The sequence below is a fragment of the Pinus tabuliformis genome, chromosome 8 (assembly GCF_031772625.1).
Source record: "Pinus tabuliformis cultivar Carrire ecotype Pingquan chromosome 8, CPIR1, whole genome shotgun sequence".
Taxonomy (NCBI): Eukaryota; Viridiplantae; Streptophyta; class Pinopsida; order Pinales; family Pinaceae; genus Pinus; species Pinus tabuliformis.
In genome coordinates this window covers 1,504,761,025-1,504,770,796 of record NC_142294.1, presented here as the reverse complement: position 1 = coordinate 1,504,770,796, position 9,772 = coordinate 1,504,761,025, and positions in this window count along the sequence as shown.

Sequence of the window (9,772 nt, the reverse complement as noted above, 5' to 3'; positions counted from 1 at the left end):
GAACATGTGATATATTATCTTAGTAGGACGTTAAATTTCACTAAGCTAAAATATTCGCATGTGGAGAAATTGGCCCTGGCAGCCGTTCAGGCTGTCCAACGTTTTCGTCATTACATTCTTCTCCGTAAAACTACAGTCATTTCGGATTGCAACCCTATGATCTACATTTTGACTAAACAATTGCTAGGGGGAAAGTACTCTAAATGGATCGTTATCCTGCAAGAGTTCGACTTAGAGTTTGAAAAATCTAAGTCTAAGAAATCTTTAGTTTTTGCGGAATTGATGTGTGACTTCCCGCGTGCTGACACGGAAACTGTGGCAGAGGAACCCATTGCGGACGAATCTTTGTTTCTCATCAGCACTTTAGATCCGTGGTATGGGGATATAATTGTCTATCTCCAAACCCAATCCTTTCGGCCGAAAGCTTCTAAGACGGAACGTCGGAAAATTCCATTCCAGTCCCAGTAGTATAAAATTATTGGAGATACTCTTTATCACCGTGGGGCGGACTTGGTTTTCCGACGTTGCTTAACTCACGAAGAGGCAAAAAGGGTTTTGAATGACTGTCACTCTGGGGCGTGTGGCGGTCATATGTCTGGGTATGCCACAGCTTAGAAGGTGCTGCGTGCTGGCTATTTCTGGCCTCCATGTTTAAAGATTGTATCATTGCGGTCCGAAAATGCCACAACTGTCAAGTGTTTGATCGCAAGATGCGCGCACCACCAGCTCCTCTCCACCCTATAATTGTCGTCAGTCCTTTTGCTAAATGGGGTATCGACTTTATTACATGTAACCCTCACTCGGTCGGGGGGCATGCGTATATCATCCTTGCGGTTGATTATTTTACTAAGTGGGCCGAGGCGATGCCTACATTCGAGGCAGACGGCAAGACCGCTGCAGTTTTCGTATTCAATCACATTATTGCTAGGTTTGGTGTCCCACAAGTGATAATCACTGACCATGTGCGCCATTTTCGAAACATTATGATGACAGAACTTACAGGCCAGCTTGGTTTGTGCCACGATAGCTCAAATCCTTATTATCCACAAGCCAACGGTCTGGTTGAGTCCATCAACAAAGTTTTGGTCATCATGATCCGACGAATCATTGGCATTCATCGGTCGAATTGGCACAACATGTTATTTTCCGCGCTTTGGGCATATCGAATTTCAGTGAAAACATCAACAAGGTTCACTCCTTTCCAACTAGTTTATGGTTTGGAAGCCGTGCTGCCCATTGAATGCGAAATCCCATCACTTCAAATGGCTGTCGAATTACTTCCAGCTACTTTCGAAGAGGAGAAGCGTTTATTGTATTTAGCTCAATTAGATGAGACTCGACCTGATGCTGCACTGGCAATCGAGACTCATGCAAAACGAATGAAAGCTCAGGATGATCGAAATGTGACCCCTCGAAATTTTTCGGAAGGAGACCTAGTGCTATTGTATGATCAAGCTAACAATAAATTGGGTGCTGGAAAATTCGTTCCTATGTGGCATGGACCCTACATTGTTAAGCGAAAGCTAGCAAAAGGGGCCTATGAGCTGGTTGACTTTGATGGGGACTCTTTGGGTAAACCCAGAAATGGACTTTACCTAAAGAGGTATTATGCTTAAATGGTGGGTGTGAAGATTTTCGTTAGGATAGTTAGGTTAATTTTCTCTTTCTAGCTAGTGTGTTTGTTAGAATAGACGGTGTGCTTAGTTTAGAAAGTGTGTTTTTCATCGTTATTCTGCTTATCTTGGTTTTACCTTTGATGTTTGCAGATGTCGATGCCTCTCCAAACGTACATTGGATTTGCTGATGGTGCTTGTCATAGTACATGGAATATCTCTTCCGCAGCTTGGGTTATCTATTCACCCTCTGATGAGTTAGTTTCTATGCGTGGGGTGAGCCTCGGTCAAACAACAAACAACATTGCAGAATACAGTGCAGTGATTGAGTTATTATCTGAATCTATTTCGTTTGGGATTCGGAGTTTGATAGTGAGGTTAGATTCTGAACTCGTTGTATTATAGCTAAATAGAGTTTATGCCATTAGAAATCCAGTGTTATTAAGGTTATTTTTGAGAGTGCGTCTCTTGGAACGTGAATTTGATTACATCGAATATCAACATATTCCAAGGTCTTTTAATACATTAGCAGATGCAATTGCTTCTCGAATGTTAGACATACATTTGCGATAATCATACATGTAAATTTAAAAAACATTAACATTTAATCACACATGTTTAACAAGATAAGACGGTAATAATGATATATATAGATAGGAGTGTGTCAAAATATACATCGTCTTCGATCATAGGTTGAAAAACACCTTATGATTGGCAAAAATGATAAGTACAAAAACCAAAAATGTCATATGTGTCTACAAAAAGTGACTAGCCAATCACTGGTGGTGCTCTCTATACGAGACCACTGCCCGCGCTACCCTACACAGGAACCTCCTGAAAGGTCCTGGGACTGCGACCACATAGCGCTGAAGTCGGATAGGAATATCGTCTATAGTCGTCTCTGGTATGTCTGCCGTGAGACGCTCTAGGTCCTGTTCCAGCTCGGATAAGGTCTCTGCGGCCTCATCCTGTGGGGCCGGCGCTGGTGCAACTGGTACTCTTCTCTCGAATGGACGGAGATTGGCCAGACGCTGTGGACCTACATCTGCATTTTGAAAATTGTCACTGTCAGTTTTGAGATGATATAAAAACAAATAAAAAGTAAATAATTTAAAAACTTGCGAAAAATGAAATACCTCTGTCATCCCATTGTTCTCCCCGTGGAAGAACCATGTCCGAATCACCGCGAAAATCTACTCTGGCATAAGGAAAATCCTGGATGGCAAAGACCTGGTTCTCCAGCCAGTGAAAGTAACCCGCAGGAAATCGAACAACTCGGCTCCCTCATCAGGATGCCGGGCCATTACCGTAACCCATCGTATCAACTTTGGCTCCCGAGGTGGCCCAACCGCAATAGTGAGATGCTGAAGGATAAGCATCGGAACTCTCTCTAGGGCAAAGCTCACAACTAAAGGCCCATATCCAAAGGTCTTTAATTGCCCGTTCTTTGCCCTAGTTAGTTGGCCCTTCATGTTGGCCAACACAACATCGCACCAGTTGAAAATGGTGCCTCGGTAGCAATCTATTGCCATCCACATTTGGGACCCGGTGGCAATGTGCAAGGCGGCTGCGCCGCAGAGTCTGGTAACTGTAAAGGCAATTACCATAAGTTCAGGTAGGGATATATATTTGATTTCTATCCCTTTCTCCTGGTTCTGATTGTTGCACCACTCTAGTCGAAGACTAGAAAGGGATTGGCTACCCGGCCTAGTCCCCAACAGAGACAGTTGCTCGCCCCTATTAGGAAAACCAGTGAGAAAATATATGTCAGAGGGCTCTATCTCGAGCTGGTGCCCTCTGATGTAAAAACATTGTTCCTAGACGTTCCACCTTTCAACCAGCCACTCTAAGAATGGCACCTGGGCCCTCATGCCAGGTATGGCCCAGTACTTGTAGAGACCGCATGCCTTCAAAGCATCAATGGAGGGTTGATGATCTATTGCGGCCAAATCGACATCTTCGTGTTCCCTTTCGCACCAATCAAGCATGGTGGGCAGTCTACACACCAAAAAACATTGATTAGAATTCATTAAATAAAAAATTGATGGTTAGTTTTTGAGTTTGGGGTTTGGAAAACCGCTTTGCGCGGAGTACGCACCCCGCGTTCAGAAAACAGAGCGTGGGTACGCAGCTGTTCTGAAGGTGGGCTGAGTACTCCGACCTTTTTCCCATATACGAAAAAGTCGGGGTATGCAGGTCACCCATGGGGCACCTGCGTACCCAGAAAAGCACATCCCAAAACCCCAAACCCTCTAAAAAATCAAACTAAAACTTGAAATGAAATTCTAAACGGATGAAATTGAAGAGGAGGGTGTTGCGAAATACCTGAAAGAGACGGCGCTCGATTCCAACGGTCGGATTCTCCGCAAAGTCCATGGGAAGTTTCTTGTCAAAAGCCCTTTTCTCTCCCTCAACAGTAAAATGGTAAAAATGACATGGTAAAAAGTCTTTTTATAGGTTTTTTGGATAAATGAATGCTAGGGTTGTTTATTTTTCACCATAGAGAGATATTTTTCAATGCATTTTTGCCTATCTTAAACAGGGATGAGTAATGTGTTGTTTTTGTGCAGGACAAAAGGACTTTCAGAGAAAATTTTCATTTTTCACGAACTAAAACATCAGAGTCATCTTTTAAGCCCTTTTCTGACTCCTAAAAAATGAAAAGATTGCTGAGCGTTTCTTTTACACTCGTTAAAATGGAATTAAAAGATGGTCCCCTTATAGCCCTTTTCTGACCGTGAAAACAGGAAAAGATTGCCGGGTTTTTGTCGTTTCAAACTCGATACTGGAAATAAAACGACGTGTCCTTGATCGCTTTTTACTTTTCAGGTCAGAGGCACTAATCATGAAAGTACTCCTTGGTCGCAAGATCAAGCGGTTCTCTCAAGTATTATTTTATACTTTTTCGGGCTTGAGGGACACAAATTTACGAAAAAGTTCAACCCTGGAGTCTTCTTTAGTTTTTTCAGACTCTCTAAAATTGAAAAACGCCGAGTTTCTCCTATACTAGACTTGTTAAAATTTCACAGTAAAGGACCTGTTCGATTACAAACAGGAACGAACCACTCCTTCTTAGGGTTCGAATCTAAACTAAGTTGGACTCATCCGAAGGATGAGCTTATAATCAAGCATATGTTATCCTCCTCAAGCTTGTAAAAGATAAAGAGGTACTTGCCAGAAATGGTGGGGGAAAAGAGAGAAGAATGAACCTATTTTTTATCCTTTGTCACAGAAGAGCCTTACTACCACTCTTGAACACGACACTTTTTCATTCACCTGGGTTGGGAAATCCCTTGTCTTAAAGTTGATTAAACCACTTTGAAAGTCTTCAACCGTTTCTGGGTATTAACTTTGGGTCAATCGTCGCCAAGCCATCTGTCGTGTCGTTATGTGTTCAAGAGGTATCTGCAAATAAACCATTCATATGCAAAATACCTGTTATTCATTTTGACCATCCCTGAGTCAATCCTTACAGCAACATTTCTTCAACTTGAACTATGATTTCCTGTTGTGGGCTTTCCTGCAACGGGTCACTTTCTATCGACATCAGCACATTATCTAGAGAGATGACTTAGAAATCGTCAGTACCTTGAAGTCTGCATGCATCAATGGCAGGTTTCTCGCTTTTGACGACAATTTACATCATTGACTTTCGATCAAAGGATTCCATGACGTGTTCGACATCAACCCATTCATTCACATCTCATGGACTGTACTGGGTACTTTGAGAACCATTGACATCACTGGTGGTCTCTCTCACACTTGTTAACGGTTTACATCATTGACTAGTAATCAAGTGGTTTCTACCATGTTCGACATCAACTCATTTATTCACATGGATAGAATCGTACCAATTTGGGAAGTAGAAATGAAGACCCTGGATCTAGTTTCCACCATCCAGGCTGCGAGGATTTTTGTATTCATTGTATAAGTAGACTAACTATAAACAGATGGCTACGTCCATACTGTGTCTACATGAGTCTATGATTATGATGTACTGCGAAATCATTCCTATATCAGAGCAGTAGTTAGATTGTTAGTTAAAGTTTTCAATCTGAGTATGGGAATGCCTACCTCAGCGATGATATCATCTTATATATGTATTTTGTGTTGAATATTTGCAGGTTCTGACCAAGCTCTCCACAAGATAATCCTTGAAATGATAAAGTACTTCACCCTTCCTAGATGATTTGAAACCCTAAATCTACTTCAGGCTTCACACTTTAGGGGGCAATCTGTTACACTAAAAAATGTCACCATGACTATTTGTAGTTAGTATGGCTCCATCAACTGTCATACTATCCTCCTTGGCAAGTCTCATGCCTCTGCTTTCCATGTCAAACTCAAAGAAAGAGAGAAAAGTCATTTAAAGTCAATTATCTCTGGGTACGCAGTTTCTCTCAGCCTTACCTGCGGGTACGCAATCCAAGTTCACAATACCTGCGTACTTGTACGCTCTGTCTGTAAAGCAATGGGTGCGTACTCCTGTAAAGGTCAATAAGCACAAGTTTCACTCCAAAAAAGTTACTTGTGGTTATTTCTAGAGCTTTCTAGAAGCTTGTTTGACGTGTATGGAGCACCTCCAGATGGTTCATGTATCCCTATGGAAGAGGAACTTATCCCATCAAGAGGGGAGCTAACCCACCCAAAGAGGGGCTTATCCCATTGATGGTGGACTTGATTAACTTCCTCTACAGCACTATAAATACATGCATTGGGCCAGAGGGAGGGGAGGTTGAAAGCTGAAAATTCCTAAGGGTAGATGCTGCTAAGATTAGGACTTCCTTGTAGAAACTTGTGAGGAGAGATTGTCATCCTTTCTTGTTTCATTTGGAAGTGGGTGAGCTGATCAAAGTAAAGGAAAACTCTTGCTGGACCCTGGGAGGAACTTGCACAACACCAAGGCTCAGGTTGTAATGGTTTCTTTTGTTTCCTATTAATACAAATAAGTCCATTCTCCTCAACAATTTGTTATTTATGAGTTGTTTCATATACTCCTTGGTCTGTATGTTAAATATGTTTTGTTTTATGAGATATCCAGGTGCTATTTAATTGTTTGATTGTTAGTGAATGCAGGTTTCGAAGAGAAGGAGGAGCTCATCCGGATCGACGAAGCTAGACTACTACAACAGCGTTGGGTTACAGGTAGGATTTAAACACTTGATTTCTTGTATGATAAATGCATATTTAGAGAAGGATTGCTCTTAATTGTCTTGTTTGTCACTAGAAAGCCTTAAGCTTCTAGGGAGGTTGGTTGTGTCCGCACTATCGACTCTTTCCGCATGACAAGAGTTTTCTTGGTTAGAACTCTTTTGATATCCAAAATTGTGACTGTCCTATTTGGGATGCCAAGCTGTTCCAGCTGTTCTTTCTTTCTATAATTCAAAAAGTGAATGAGCTTGTTGGCTTGATCAGGCATTTTTCCTAATAAAGCTCTTGCTTTTTGGATTTCACTATGTGCTACATTCATCAAGTCAATCTGCTCATAAATAGTTTGGATAGATGGCCAAACATCACTAAGAGATTGAGTGATGTTGGTCCAAAGGACCCCTTTAATTTCTACTAGAGGCTTGTCCATAGTGAGATCCTTCTCTAATGCTCTGACACTGTTCTGTAATGTTTTAACCTCTCTTGTTTTCTCTACCACATTAATTTTGGATTTATCATAACTTTGTTCTACTTTTGCCAATTTCTCCTTTACTTGCTTTAGCTATGACACTTGGAGTTTCAATTATTCCATGGCTTTTATCAACTCTTATGTGCTGATACCTATATTGTTGTCTGGTGCTGCTCCTGTTGATGTTGTACCAGTGATTATTGCTGCTATAGCTGCTGGGACACTTAGGGCCAATGCTGCTCCAATTGTTGAGGGGACTGCACTTGTAACTGTAGGAATTACCTCAAGAGGCTGGGAGCTTGACTCTCCCTACTTCTCTTTTAATGCCTTTTCAAGTGCCTGCTCAGTATCAGTCAGTATTTCATTGAGTTTTATGAGCAGGTCCATCATGTCTTCCTCTGATTTTTGCTCTATTGTTTCTGCAGTCTGAGGGTGTCTTGAAGGAGGTAGCTTCAACTCTTTCCTCAGGGCAGCAATGTCCTCTTCCTTTTTCTTGATCAGTGCCTTTATGCCCATGGCATCTTTCAGGTCATGTCCCAGATCCATAATGATCTCTTCCAATGATTTAATTCTATTATCTTTGGCCGCAGAAGAAGCTTTTTCCAAATCTAACTGAGCAGTTGTGTTGTCTAAGGAACTCTACAACTGGTGGGCCAGCATTGCTTTGTCAACCTGTGTAGAATAAACCATTTCTCCAGTCTGCTTGTGGAGCCCAATCTGGTCCAAGGGGTGGATATCTTTAGCTAGGACCTCTAAGTTTGTCCTGATATAATCTGCTGCAGACCGGGGTTTCTGCACCTTTGGCTTAAAATAACTCATGATCATTTTACCTTCTTTAATGTTATATGCAGACATCAATATTTGATGGGTTGAGGGGGCCATTTTTAATTATTGATTATAAATTTCAATTCTCACAGGATCATTCCTGACCTTTATCTCTGTGAAGGTCCGTTTGATGTCAAAGGTTTGTTTGCCTTGTGGCCTGGTAGATGACACCTCAACACTATGTTGCCTTTCTAGCTCTTGCCTATGTGAGCTAGTTGATGTATCTACCACTGGGGAAGTCTGTTGGCTGATTACCCTCTCACCTCTTAGGCTATCTGTTGTTTCTTCAATGATTTCCTCTTCTAACAGAGGATCCAATCTTTGCCTCTTTTCACATGGTTGCTCTGCAGGTCCACTGATAGGTGTGGCCTCTTCTCTATCTCTCTTCTTGCCTTTTTCCTCATTTAGGGGAGTTTGTAGAGCTGGGATTTCAGCTGCCTTAGATTGGGCTGGAGGAATTTGCACTTGTTCCTGCTCTCTAGACCCCCCTTGGCTAATTGGTCATTATTGGCTACTTTGTAATTTCCACTTCTTTGCCCTTTGAGGTGCCTGTGATTGATGTGATGGTTCTTTGTGTTGACTGCTGAGAAGTTCCAGTAGAAGATGTTCCAACTGCTGGTTGTTGAGGCAACTTGAAATATACCTGTTCAAAAGAGTCCAGGTCAAGAGTTTTTTCAAGATCTTTCATAGCTTTTTCCATTTTTTCCTGTTCAGTAATTTCTTCAACTAAGGTCCCTTCTACCCATTCTTCTTGATTTGCATACTGTTCAATTTTTGGGATCCTATGATGTATGTACACTGACATCCTATACCTTACCCTTCTGTCATTTATGAAATTACATGGATCATATGGCACCCACCCAAAACTCTTCTTCAATTTGAGGTGGTCTTCTAAGATTTGCTCAGCATCTTTCCATGCATTTCTATCATGGATAACATAAGGGCCTAACTGGTTTTTTATTCTCAAATGAGCCTTCTTCTTTACATTACAAAAGTGGGTTAAATCTGCATGGATGAGCTGCCTAAAATATTTTAATGCAAATAACCTCATGGGCACATATCTAGGGAACTTGAAGGGGCAAAGTTGACATCCATATATTCTGATTTCTGTGTGATTCTAGTAGGGGTACCAGTCACCTATTCTGTAGTTTTTGGAAAGCAGCAAAATCTTCTTCATATCACCAGAAATTCTAGGAGGGGGAGCTCCTATCAACAGAGTGGAGGCTGGGTGTATAAATAAGTCAATGAATTCACTATAGGTATAAGGGGAGTCACAGTCATGGAATATTGAGCTCCAGAAGATCACAGATCTCCGGTTTCCTTTTGAATCTAATTTCCTAATGGGAAATGGAAAGTTGTCTGGATCATAATATAACAACAGATGGTATATAAGATGTGTATTTGAAGACAACTTCCCTCTCCAAATTCATGAACTGAGCATGGATTTTATTGGCAATGAAAGTGGCATAGTCATACTTGACAGTAGGGGGCTGTCCTAGAGTAAAGATAGATAATAGAACCAGGGTGATATCATCCACAAGTTCACTGGATCTAAATCCAAAAATCAAGGATATCATGTTAAGAATGAGTTTTCTAGTCTCAGTGAAAAAGGCGTGAAAATAAGGAGGAGGGCCAGTAGGTTGGTGCATTGGTATCATGAACATCTGGGCAATGTGAGTTATCTCTAAGTTGGGAAATTGAGAAGCCTTTTCAAGCA